We start from the raw sequence: 11,596 nt of genomic DNA on the forward strand, positions 1-11,596 counted from the left end.
GGGGGCGCGCCCAGGGGGTAGGGCGCGCCCTCCACCCTCGTGGGCACATGGTGAGGCCCCCTTGTGTGTTCTCAGTGCCAAAAATTCTTAAATATTCCAAAAAATCATATTTCATTTTCGGGACATTTGGAGAACTTTTATTTTTGGGGTATTTTTTATTGCAAGGATAATTCAGAAAACAGACAGAAAATACTATTTTTGCTTTATTTAAACTAAATAACAGAAAGTAAAAAGAGGTACAGAAGGTTGTGCTTTCTAACTTCATCCATCTCATGCTCATCAAAAGGAATCCACTAACAAGGTTGATCAAGTCTTGTTAACAAACTCTTTCCGAATAACATGAAACTGGAGAATTTTCGATTAACACTAGGTTACCTCAACGGGGATATGCACATCCCCAACAATAAGAATATCATATTTCTTCTTGACAGTAGGAAGAGGAAATTCAAAACCTCCAATAATAATCGCTGGAATTTTTCCAATTGAATTGATACTGTGGACTTGAGGTTGTTTCCTCTAAAAGTGTATTGTATGCTCATTACCATTAACATGAAAAGTGACATTGCCTTTGTTGCAATCAATAACAGCCCCTGTAGTATTCAAAAAGGGTCTTCCAAGAATAATGGACATACTATCGTCCTCGGGAATATCAACAATAACAAAGTCCGTTAAAATAGTAACGTTTGCAACCACAACAGGCACATCCTCACAAATACCGATAGGCATAGCAGTTGATTTATCAGCCATTTGCAAAGATATTTTAGTAGGTGTCAACTTATTCAAATCAAGTCTACAATATAAAGAGAGAGGCATAACACTAACACCGGCTCCAAGATCACATAAAGCAGTTTCAACATAGTTTTTTTTTTAATGGAACATGGTATAGTTGGTACTCCTGGATCTCCGAGTTTCTTTGGTATTCAACCCTTAAAAGTATAATTAGCAAGCATGGTAGAAATTTCAGCTTTCGGTATCTTTATTTTATTAGTAAAAATATATTTCATGTACTTAGCATAAGGATTCATTTTGAGCATATCAGTCAAACGCATACGCAAAAAGATAGGTCTAATCATTTCAGCAAAGCGCTCAAAATCCTCATCATCCTTTTTCTTGGATGGTTTAGGAGGAAAAGGCATGGGTTTCTGAACCCATGATTCTCTTTCTTCACCGTGCTTCCTAGCAACAAAGTCTCTCTTATCATAACATTGATTCTTTGATTGTGGGTTATCAAGATCAACGGCAGGTTAAATCTCTACATCATTGTCATTGCTAGGTTGAGCATCAACATGAACATTATCATTAACTTTATCACTAGGTTCATGTTCATTACCAGATTGTGTTTCAGCATCAGAAATAGAAATATCATTGTGATTCTCAGGTGTGTCAACAACAGGTTCACTAGAAGCATGCAAAGTCCTATCATTTTTATTTTTCTTCTTCTTAGAAGAACTAGGTGCATCAATATTAGTTCTCTGAGAATCTTGCTCAGTTCTCTTAGGGTGGCCCTCAGGATACAAAGGTTCCTGAGTCATTTTACCCCCTCTAGTCATAACTCTAACCGCATTATCATTTTTCTTATTATTTAATTCATTGAGCAAATCATTCTGAGCTTTAAGTACTTGTTCTACTTGAGTGGTAACCATAGAAGCATGTTTACTAATAAGTTTAAGTTCACCTTTAACTCTAGACATATAATCACTCAAGTGTTCAAGCATATAAGCATTACGTTTTAATTGTCTACCAACATAAGCATTGAAGTTTTCTTGTTTAACAATAAAATTATCAAACTCATCCAAGCATTGGCTAGCAGACTTATAACGAGGAATATCACCTTCATCAAATCTATAGAGAGAATTTACCTTTACTACCTGTGTCGGGTTATCAAGACCATGAATTTCTTCAATAGGTGGCAAATTCTTAACATCTTCAACTTTAATACCTTTTTCTTTCATAGATTTCTTTGCCTCTTGCATATCTTCAGGACTGAGAAATAGAATACCCCTTTTCTTCGGAGTTGGCTTAGGAGTTGGTTCAGGAAGTGTCCAATCATTTTCATTACTCAACATATTATTCAATAGCAATTCAGCTTGATCGACTGTTCTTTCCCTGAAAACACAACCAACACAACTATCCAGGTGGTCTTTGGAAGCATCGGTTAGTCCATTATAAAAGATATCAAGTATTTCATTTTTTGAGAGGATGATCAGGCAAATCATTAAGTAATCGGAGAAGCCTCCCCCAAGCTTGTGGGAGACTCTCTTCTTCAAATTGCACAAAATTATATATTTCTCTTAAGGCAGCTTGTTTCTTATGAGCGGGGAAATATTTAGCAGAGAAGTAATAAATCATATCCTGGGGACTATGCACACAACCAGGATCAAGAGAATTAAACCATATTTTAGCATCACCCTTTAATGAGAACGGAAATAACTTAAGGATAAAGTAATAGCGAGTTTTCTCATCATTAGTGAATAGGGTGGCTATATCATTTAATTTAGTAAGATGTGCCACAACAGTTTCAGATTCATAGCCATAAAAAGGATCAGATTCAACCAAAGTAATTAACTCAGGATCAATAAAGAAATCATAATCCTTATCGGAAATACAGATAGCTGAAGTAGCAAAAGCAGGGTCATATTTCATTCTAGCATTCAAAGACTTTTCTTTAAGCTTAGCTAACAGTTTCTTAAGATCATATCTATCGTTGCAAGCTAAGAAATCTCTAGCAGTTTCTTCATCCATAACATAACCCTCAGGTACAACAGGCAATTCATATCTAGGGGGAGAATCTTCATCATCACTTTCATCAATATTATCAGTTTCAATAATTTCATTCTCTCTAACCCTAGCAAGTTGTTCATCAAGAAATTCACCTAATGGCACAGTATTATCAAGCATAGAAGTAGTTTCATCATAAGTATCATGCAAAGCAGAAGTGGCATCATCAATAACATGCGACATATCAGACTGAATAGCAGGAGTAGGTGTCGCATGTTTACACAAAACAGAAGGTGAATCAAGTGCATAGCTAGATGGCAGTTCCTTACCTCCCCTCGTAGTTGAGGGAAAAATCTTGGTTCTTTTATCTTTCAAGTTCTTCATAGTGATCAACAGATATAAATCCCATGTGACTCAAAGAATAGAGCTATGCTCCCCGGCAATGGCGCCATAAAATAGTCTTGATAACCCACAAGTATAGGGGATCGCAACAGTTTTCGAGGGTAGAATTCAACCCAAATTTATTGATTTAACACAAGAGAGCCAAAGAATATTCTCAAGTATTAACAGTTGAGTTGTCAATTCAACTGCACCTGAAAGACGTAATATCTACAGCAAAGTATTTAGTAGCAAAGTAATACGATAGTAGCGGTAACGGTAGCAAAAGTAACAGTAGCAGTTTTGTAGTAATTGTAATAGTGGCAATGGAAAAGTAATTAAGCAAAGATCAATATGTGAAAAGCTCGTAGGCAATGGATCAGTGATGGATAATTATGCCGGATGCGATTCCTCATGCAATAGTTATAACATAGGGTGACACAGAACTATCTCCAGTTCATCAATGTAATGTAGGCATGTATTCCGAATATAGTCATGCATGCTTATGGAAAAGAACTTGCATGCCATCTTTTGTCCTACCCTCCCGTGGCAGCGGGGTCCTATTGGAAACTAAGGGACATTAAGGCCTCCTTTTAATAGAGTACCGGAACAAAGCATTAACACTTAGTGAATACATGAACTCCTCAAACTACAGTCATCACCGTAATGGTCCCAATTATTGTCACTTCGGGGTTAACGGATCATAACACATAATAGGTGACTATTGAATTGCAAGATAGGATTGAGAACTCACATATATTCATGAAAACATAATAGGTTCAGATCTGAAATCATGGCACTCGGGCCCTAGTGACAGGCATTAAGCATAACAAAGTCATAGCAACATCAATCTCAGAACATAATGGATACTAGGGATCAAACCCTAACAAAACTAACTCGATTACATGATAAATCTAATCCAACCCATCACCGTCCAACAAGCCTACGATGGAATTACTCACGCACGGCGGTGAGCATCATGAAATTGGTGATGGAGGAATGTTGATGATGACGATGGCGACGGATTCCCCTCTCCGGAGCCCCGAACGGACTCCAGATCAGCCCTCCCGAGAGAGATTAGGGCTTGGCGGCGGCTCCGTATCGTAAAATGCGATGCATCCTTCTCCTTGATTTTTTTTCTCCCTTAACGTGAATATATAGAGTTGGAGTTGAGGTCGGTGCTGCACCAAGGGGCCCACGAGGCAGGGGGCGCACCCAGGGGGTAGGCACGCCCCACCCTCGTGGACAGGGTGTGGGCCCCCTGGCCTTGATTCTTTCGCTAGTATTTTTTTATATATTCCAAAAATATTCTCTGTTGATTTTAAGGTCATTCCGAGAACTTTCATTTCTGCACAGAAATAACACCATGGCAATTCTGCTAAAAATAGCGTCAGTCCGGGTTAGTTCCATTCAAATCATGCAAGTTAGAGTCCAAAACAAGGGCAAAAGTGTTTGGAAAAGTAGATACGATGGAGACGTATCACGGGGTCCTATTGGAATCTAAGGGATATTGAGGCCTCCTTTTAATAGAGCACCGGAACAAAGCATTAGTACTTAGTGAATACATGAACTCCTCAAACTATAGTCATCACCGGGAGTGGTCCCAATTATTGTCACTTTGGAGTTACCGGATCATAACACATAGTAGGTGACTATTGACTTGCAAAATAGGAACAAGAACTCAGATATATTCATGAAAACATAATAGGTTCAGATCTGAAATCATGGCACTTGGGCCCTAGTGACAAGCATTAAGCATAGCAAAGTCAGAGCAACATCAATCTCAGAACATAATGGATACTAGGGATCAAACCCTAACAAAACTAACTCGGTTACATGATAAATCTCATCCAACCCATCACTGTCCAGCAAGCCTACGATGGAATTACTCACGCACGGCGGTGAGTATCATGAAATTGGTGATGGAGAAAGGTTGATGATGACGATGGCGACGGATTCCCCTCTCCGGAGCCCCGAACGGACTCCAGATCATCCCTCCCGAGAGAGATTAGAGCTTGGCGATGGCTCCGTATCGTAAAACCCGATGAATCCTTCTCTCTGATTTTTTCTCCCCAAACGTGAATATATAGAGTTGGAGTTGAGGTCGGTGGAGCCTCAGGGGGGCCACGAGACAGAGGGTGGGCGCGCCCCCACCCTCGTGGACAGGGTGTGGGCCCCCTGGTGTTTTTTATATATTCCAAAAATATTCTCCATGAAGTTTCAGGTCATTCCGAGAACTTTTATTTCTGCACAAAAATAACACCATGGCAATTCTGTTGAAAACAGCGTCAGTCCGGGTTAGTTCCATTCAAATCATGCAAGTTAGAGTCCAAAACAAGGTTAAAGTGTGTACCAAACCTATTGTGTACCTTGCCATGAGTTTGGAAAGGGGGTACAATAGTGATCCAGGAGTGGATCACTGGACATCGGTCAAAACTATCCTTAGAAGACTAAGAAAATGTTTCCCGGTTGTGGAGGTGATAATCAATGCAAGCTTTGACACCAATTCAGATGACTCTTAGTCTCATTCTGGATACATATTGAAAGTGGGAGCAATTAGCTAGAGTAGCTCAATGCAGAGCATTGTAGACATAGAAATTTGCAAAATACATATGGATCTGAATGTGGCAGACCCGTTGACTAAACCGTTCTCACAAGCAAAACATGATCACACCTCATTACTCTTTGGGTGTTAATCACATGGCGATGTGAACTAGATTATTGACTCTAGTAAACCCTTTGGGTATTAATCACATGGCGATGTGAACTATGGGTGTTATTCACATGGCGATGTGAACTAGATTATTAACTCTAGTGCAAGTGGGAGACTGAAGGAAATATGCCCTAGAGGCAATAATAAAGTTGTTATTTTATATTTCATTATTCATGATAAAGTTTTATTATTCATGCTATAATTGTATTGATCGGAAACCTAAATACATGTGTGAACACATAAACAAATACTGTGTCCCTAGTAAGCCTCTACTAGACTAGCTCGTTGATCGAAGATGGTTAAGGTTTCCTAACCATAGACATGTGTTGTCATTTGATAACGGGATCACATCATTAGGAGAATGATGTGATGGACAAGACCCATCTGTTAGCTTAGCATAATGATCGTCCAGTTTATTGCTATTGCTTTCTTCATGTCAAATACATGTTCCTTCGACTATGAGATTATGCAACTCCCGAATACCGGAGGAATACCTTGTCTGCTATCAAATTTCACAACAAAACTGGGTGATCATAAAGATGCTCTACAGGTATCACCAAAGGTGTTTGTTGAGGTGGCATAGATCGAGATTAGGATTTGTCACTCCGAGTATCGGAGAGGTATCTTTGGGCCCTCTTGGTAATACACATCATAAGCTTGCAAGTACACATCATAAGCTTGCAAGCAAATGACTAAGGAGTTAGTCATGAGGTGATGTATTACAAAACGAGTAAAGAGACTTGCTGGTAAATTGAACTAGGTATAGAGATACCGATGATCGAATCTCGGGCAAGTAACATACCGACAGACAAAGGGAATTATGTATGTTGTCATAAAGGTTTAACCGATAAAATATCTTTGTGGAATATGTAGGAATCGATATGGGCATCCATGTCCCGCTATTGGTTATTGACCGGAGAGGTGTCTTGGTCATGACTACATAATTCCCGAACCCGCAGGGTCGCACGCTTAACGTTCGTTGACGCTAGAGTAGTATTGGGATATTTGATGAGTAGTAACAAAATGTTGTTCAGAGTCCCGGATGAGATCCCGGACATCACGACGAGTCTCGAAATGGTCGAGAGGTAAAGATTTATATATGGGAAGTCATATTTTGGGTTCCGGAAAAAAGTGCAGTTTTTCGGTATTGTGCCGGGAAGCTTCTAGAAGGTTCCGGAGGATTCCGAAGGAGTCCGGAAGTCCACAGGTGGGTCCACCACGACCCAAAGACTGGCATGGGCTGCAGGGAGGTGCCCTGGCCTTATTGGGCTAGGCGCACCAAGTCCTCAAAAGCCCATGTGGCTAGGGAAGGCAAAAAAAGGAAGGAGTCCTAGTAGGAATAGGATTGGACTTGGAGTCCAAGTCCTCTCCCCCTTAGATGCGCCCTAGGGCTTGGAGGGGCTGTTTCCTACACCCCTCCACATATATATAGAGGGGAGGGGCGCCCCAAGAGGACACATCAAGCCCTTGGCGCCCCTCTCTCTCCCGTTACTCCGTAGTTCCACCGCCTCGTCCCGACGATGCTTAGCGAAGCGCTGTCGGTACTCCACCACCACCATCACCACCATGCAGTCGTGTTGGTTGTGATCCCATCTACTTATCCTCTCTTGCTTTCTGTATCAAGAAGGAGGAGACGTCAACGAGCCGCACGTGTGCTAAACTCGGAGGTGCCGTCCATTCGGCACTAGATCGATTGGATCGTGATCGGATCGCGAAGAGTATGACTACATCAACCGCATTGTTAAACGCTTCCGCTTACGGTCTACAAGGGTAAGTAGACACACTCTCCTCTCTCGTTTCTATACATATCCATGGATAGATCTTGCGTGTGCGTAGAATTTTTTTTGTTTTCCATGCGACGTTTCCCAACAGTTGTCACTTAAGGGAGTTCTTGGTGTTGGACCAGGAATGAGAGCGTGGAGTGAATTAGGTTCATCGTTTCACTTTTATAGAGCAGTAAAAGACTACGGGCACCACGTCACGCAGTAAATCCACCAGTTCCCAATGTGTCATGCAATATATGCGTGCGAGGATTAAGATATCTTGTTAATGTTATCACCTAAACTCTGGAGCACAATCCCTTTATCGATGGGACGTGCCAATAGAAACGGCCTTGGGCCATGATATGCCCAGTATTGACTATTGATGAGAGGGCTCGGTTCCGTGGTAAGCAGTGACGGTTCGGTTTTTGGCTGAAAAGTTGTCAGGGCTCGACCAAATCAGCCTACTGCGCCCATGTGGCGTGCCTTCGTGGTTAAGATAAGGAAGACTTGGACCTAGTAAAAAATAATATATACATAAGAGGTCCTTGTTAAAAGATGCCCTTGTTGCCTAGAATAAATTATTGTGCAGACTTGTGAGTGGTCATAATCGAAGGGGAATCCGATGATCGAACATAAAAAAGACTTCAGATCCAAATAAATCCTCAGATATAGAAACCGACGTGGAAGATGGAAGTTGCCTACGAAGCCGAAGACCAGAAGATGAAGCTACTCCGAGGAAGTATCAATGTCTTCGTCTTGGAGACTAGTTTAGGGGCTACTGATGGTGTCCTGGATCAGGGGGGTGCTCACCATGTCAGCCTACAATTCATGGGTCGGGACAAGGACCCACTGACAACTGAAGAATGGGCCATGCAAGACGTGGACCCCGGCGCACTCAAGGTGGAATCCTCCAAAGACTTGGCGTATACTTCAAGGCATACTCAAATAATTAACATGTTTATCCCTAGATGCAACCGACCATGTGTAAACCCTAGACACTCCTGATGCCTATATAAGCCAAGGGGTTTAGTCTGTAGAAGCAAGATTTTAAGCTAGAACTCATCCATATGATCTCAAGGTACATCATCTTGTACTCTGTACCCCATCACAATCAATATAACAAGAGCAGGACGTAGGTTTTTACCTCTTAGAGAGGGCTCGAACCTGGGAAACATTGTGTCTTTATCTACTTCCTATTACCATCTAGCCAAGACCACAAGCTCAGGACCCCCTACCCAGGATCCACCGATTTTAGCACCAGCAGGTGGCCCACGCATGTCCTAATGCGTATTCGCCACGGTACAATTGGAATTTAGATTGGTGACCACTAGTAACTTACCACAACATAGGGTCAGATTGTGTTGCTTTGCTAAACCTAGAATACTTTTTGGAATCCTCTAGCCTCTCTGCATAGGTAGGGGTTATCTCCCACCTAGCCTCCTCTGTCATGTTGCTTGTCCCTTGATATTTGACCATCAACTAAGATCTTATTACACCTGTCATGATTTTAATTGGTTTTGACCTAAGCTCTAGTATGTACCTATTGAAGACTGCACTAATGTTGTTAACAACTAGATCAGTCTTGCAATTGAAGTCCATTATATGCCTAGCCCAAGTTTCTTTTGAGATTCTATCTAACCATTTCCATGATTCTTCATCCTCATGTTTAAGTTTGACCATTGCAACATCAAATCCATGTTGAGTGTAGGAATAACTGGTCTGGTCCATATACTGCTTTAGCTCCTCGACCCTAAAACCATCTGCTTAAAAATATGCATAGATATGCCTAATGCAGTACTGAAGGAAATATGCCCTAGAGGCAATAATAAATTTGTTATTTTATATTTTCTTACTCATGATAAAGGTTTATTATTCATGCTAGAATTGTATTGATCGGAAACCTAAATACATGTGTGAATACATAAACAAACACCGTGTCCCTAGTGAGCCTCCACTTGAATAGCTCATTGATCAAAGATGGTTAAGGTTTCCTAACCATGGACATGAGTTGTCATTTGATAATGGGATCACATCATTAGGATAATGATGTGATGAACAAGACCCATCCGTTAGCTTAGCATAATGATCGTTCAGTTTTATTGATATTGCTTTCTTCATGTCAAATACATATTCCTTTGACTATGAGATTATGCAACTCCCGGATACCGGAGGAATACCTTGTGTGCTATCAAACGTCACAACGTAACTGGGTGATCATAAATATGCTCTACAGGTATCTCCGAAGGTGTTTGTTGAGTTGGCATAGTTCGAGATTAGGATTTACTACTCCGAGTATCAGAGAGGTATCTCTGGGCCCTCTCGGTAATACACATCATAAGCTTGCAAGCAAATGACTAAGGATTTAGTCACGAGGTGATGTATTATGGAACAAGTAAAGAGACTTGCTGGTAACGAGATTGAACTATGTATAGAGATACCGACGATCGAATCTCGGGCAAGTAACATACCAATGGACAAAGGGAATTACGTATGTTGTCACAACGGTTCGACCGATAAAGATCTTCGTAGAATATGTAGGAGCCAATATGGGCATCCAGGTTCTGCTATTGGTTATTGACCGGAAAGGTGTCTCGGTCATGTGTACATAGTTCTCGAACTCGTAGGGCCCTCACGCTTAACGTTCAATGATGATATAATATTATTTGAGTTATGTGATTTGGTGACCGAATATTGTTCAAAGTCCCGGATGAGATCACAGACATGACGAGGAGTATCGAAATGGTTGAGAGACAAATATTGATATATATAGGACAGGGGTATTCGGACACCGGAAGTGTTTTGGGGGGTACCGGGTACTTATCGGGTCACCAGAAGGGGTTCCGGGAACCCCTGACAAAAGATATGTGCCTTGTGGGCCAAGAGGGGAAACGCACCAGCCATAAGGGGCTAGTGCGGCCCCCATATGGGCCAGCCTAAGGAGGGGAAGGAAAGGGGAGAAGGGAAAGGAAAGTGTGGATTAGGATTCCCACTTCCCTCCCTCGCCCCCCTCTTTCCTTCTCCCTCGGTTAAATATGGCAGGGGGCGCCACTTGGGAGGACCCCAAGTAGGATTTGGCCTACTTGGGACACCTCCTGGTAGCCTCCCTCTCCCTCACACACACACACACACACCACACACATATAGGATCACAGCTAGCAAATGACCGGGGGTGTAAACGGTAGAGGGGGCGCCGCACACGGCTAACAATTGATATCATGTGTGTTAGCCCCCCCCCCCCCCCGGGTCATTTTTTCGTCGTGCTTAGGCGAAGCCCTGCGGAGATCACTTCACCATCACCGTCACCATGTCGTCGTGCTGACAGAACTCATCTACTACCTCGATGTCTTGCTGGATCAAGAAGGCGAGGGGCGTCATCGAGCTGAACGTGTACAGAACGCGGAGGTGTCGTGCGTTCGGTACTTGATCGGTTGATGTGAGAAGAAGTTCGACTACATCAACCGCATTGTGAAACATTTCCGCTTACGGTCTACGAGGGTACGTAGACACACTCTCCCCCTCGTTGGTATGCATCTCCATGGATAGATCATTACGTGTGCGTAGAATTTTTTTTGTTTTCCATGCAACGATTCCCAACAAGTACCTATGGGAGAATTTGGGAAATTTTGCCCAATAGCATCTAGCAAGCCCTGAGGAAATAAATATGTAATTATCCTAAGTAATGTGATAGTTTAGATAAATAAATATGTAAACATTTCTAAATGAGTACAAAGTCTAACTTGTGGACTAACCTTCTGCCTAACAGAAATGAAAGTGTAAGTGACAAATTTATTATCCTCTCCAATGGATTGCTTCAACTGATACAAGAACCGGCTCCAGGATGGGGTATCTTCCTTTTCAACCACACCAAATGCAATTGGAAAGAGATTGTTATTTCCATCTCTACATGTTACTGCGAGGATTTGCTGGCCACAACTTGGCTTTATGAAACATCCATCCACACCTACATCAAATAACCAATCATTTGCGATAAGTGAAATGCAAAACAAAAGGATAGACAAAGGTG

This window comes from Triticum urartu, chromosome 5A (genome assembly GCF_056163025.1).
Source record: "Triticum urartu cultivar PI428250 chromosome 5A, HENAU_Tu73, whole genome shotgun sequence".
NCBI classification, from domain to species: Eukaryota; Viridiplantae; Streptophyta; class Magnoliopsida; order Poales; family Poaceae; genus Triticum; species Triticum urartu.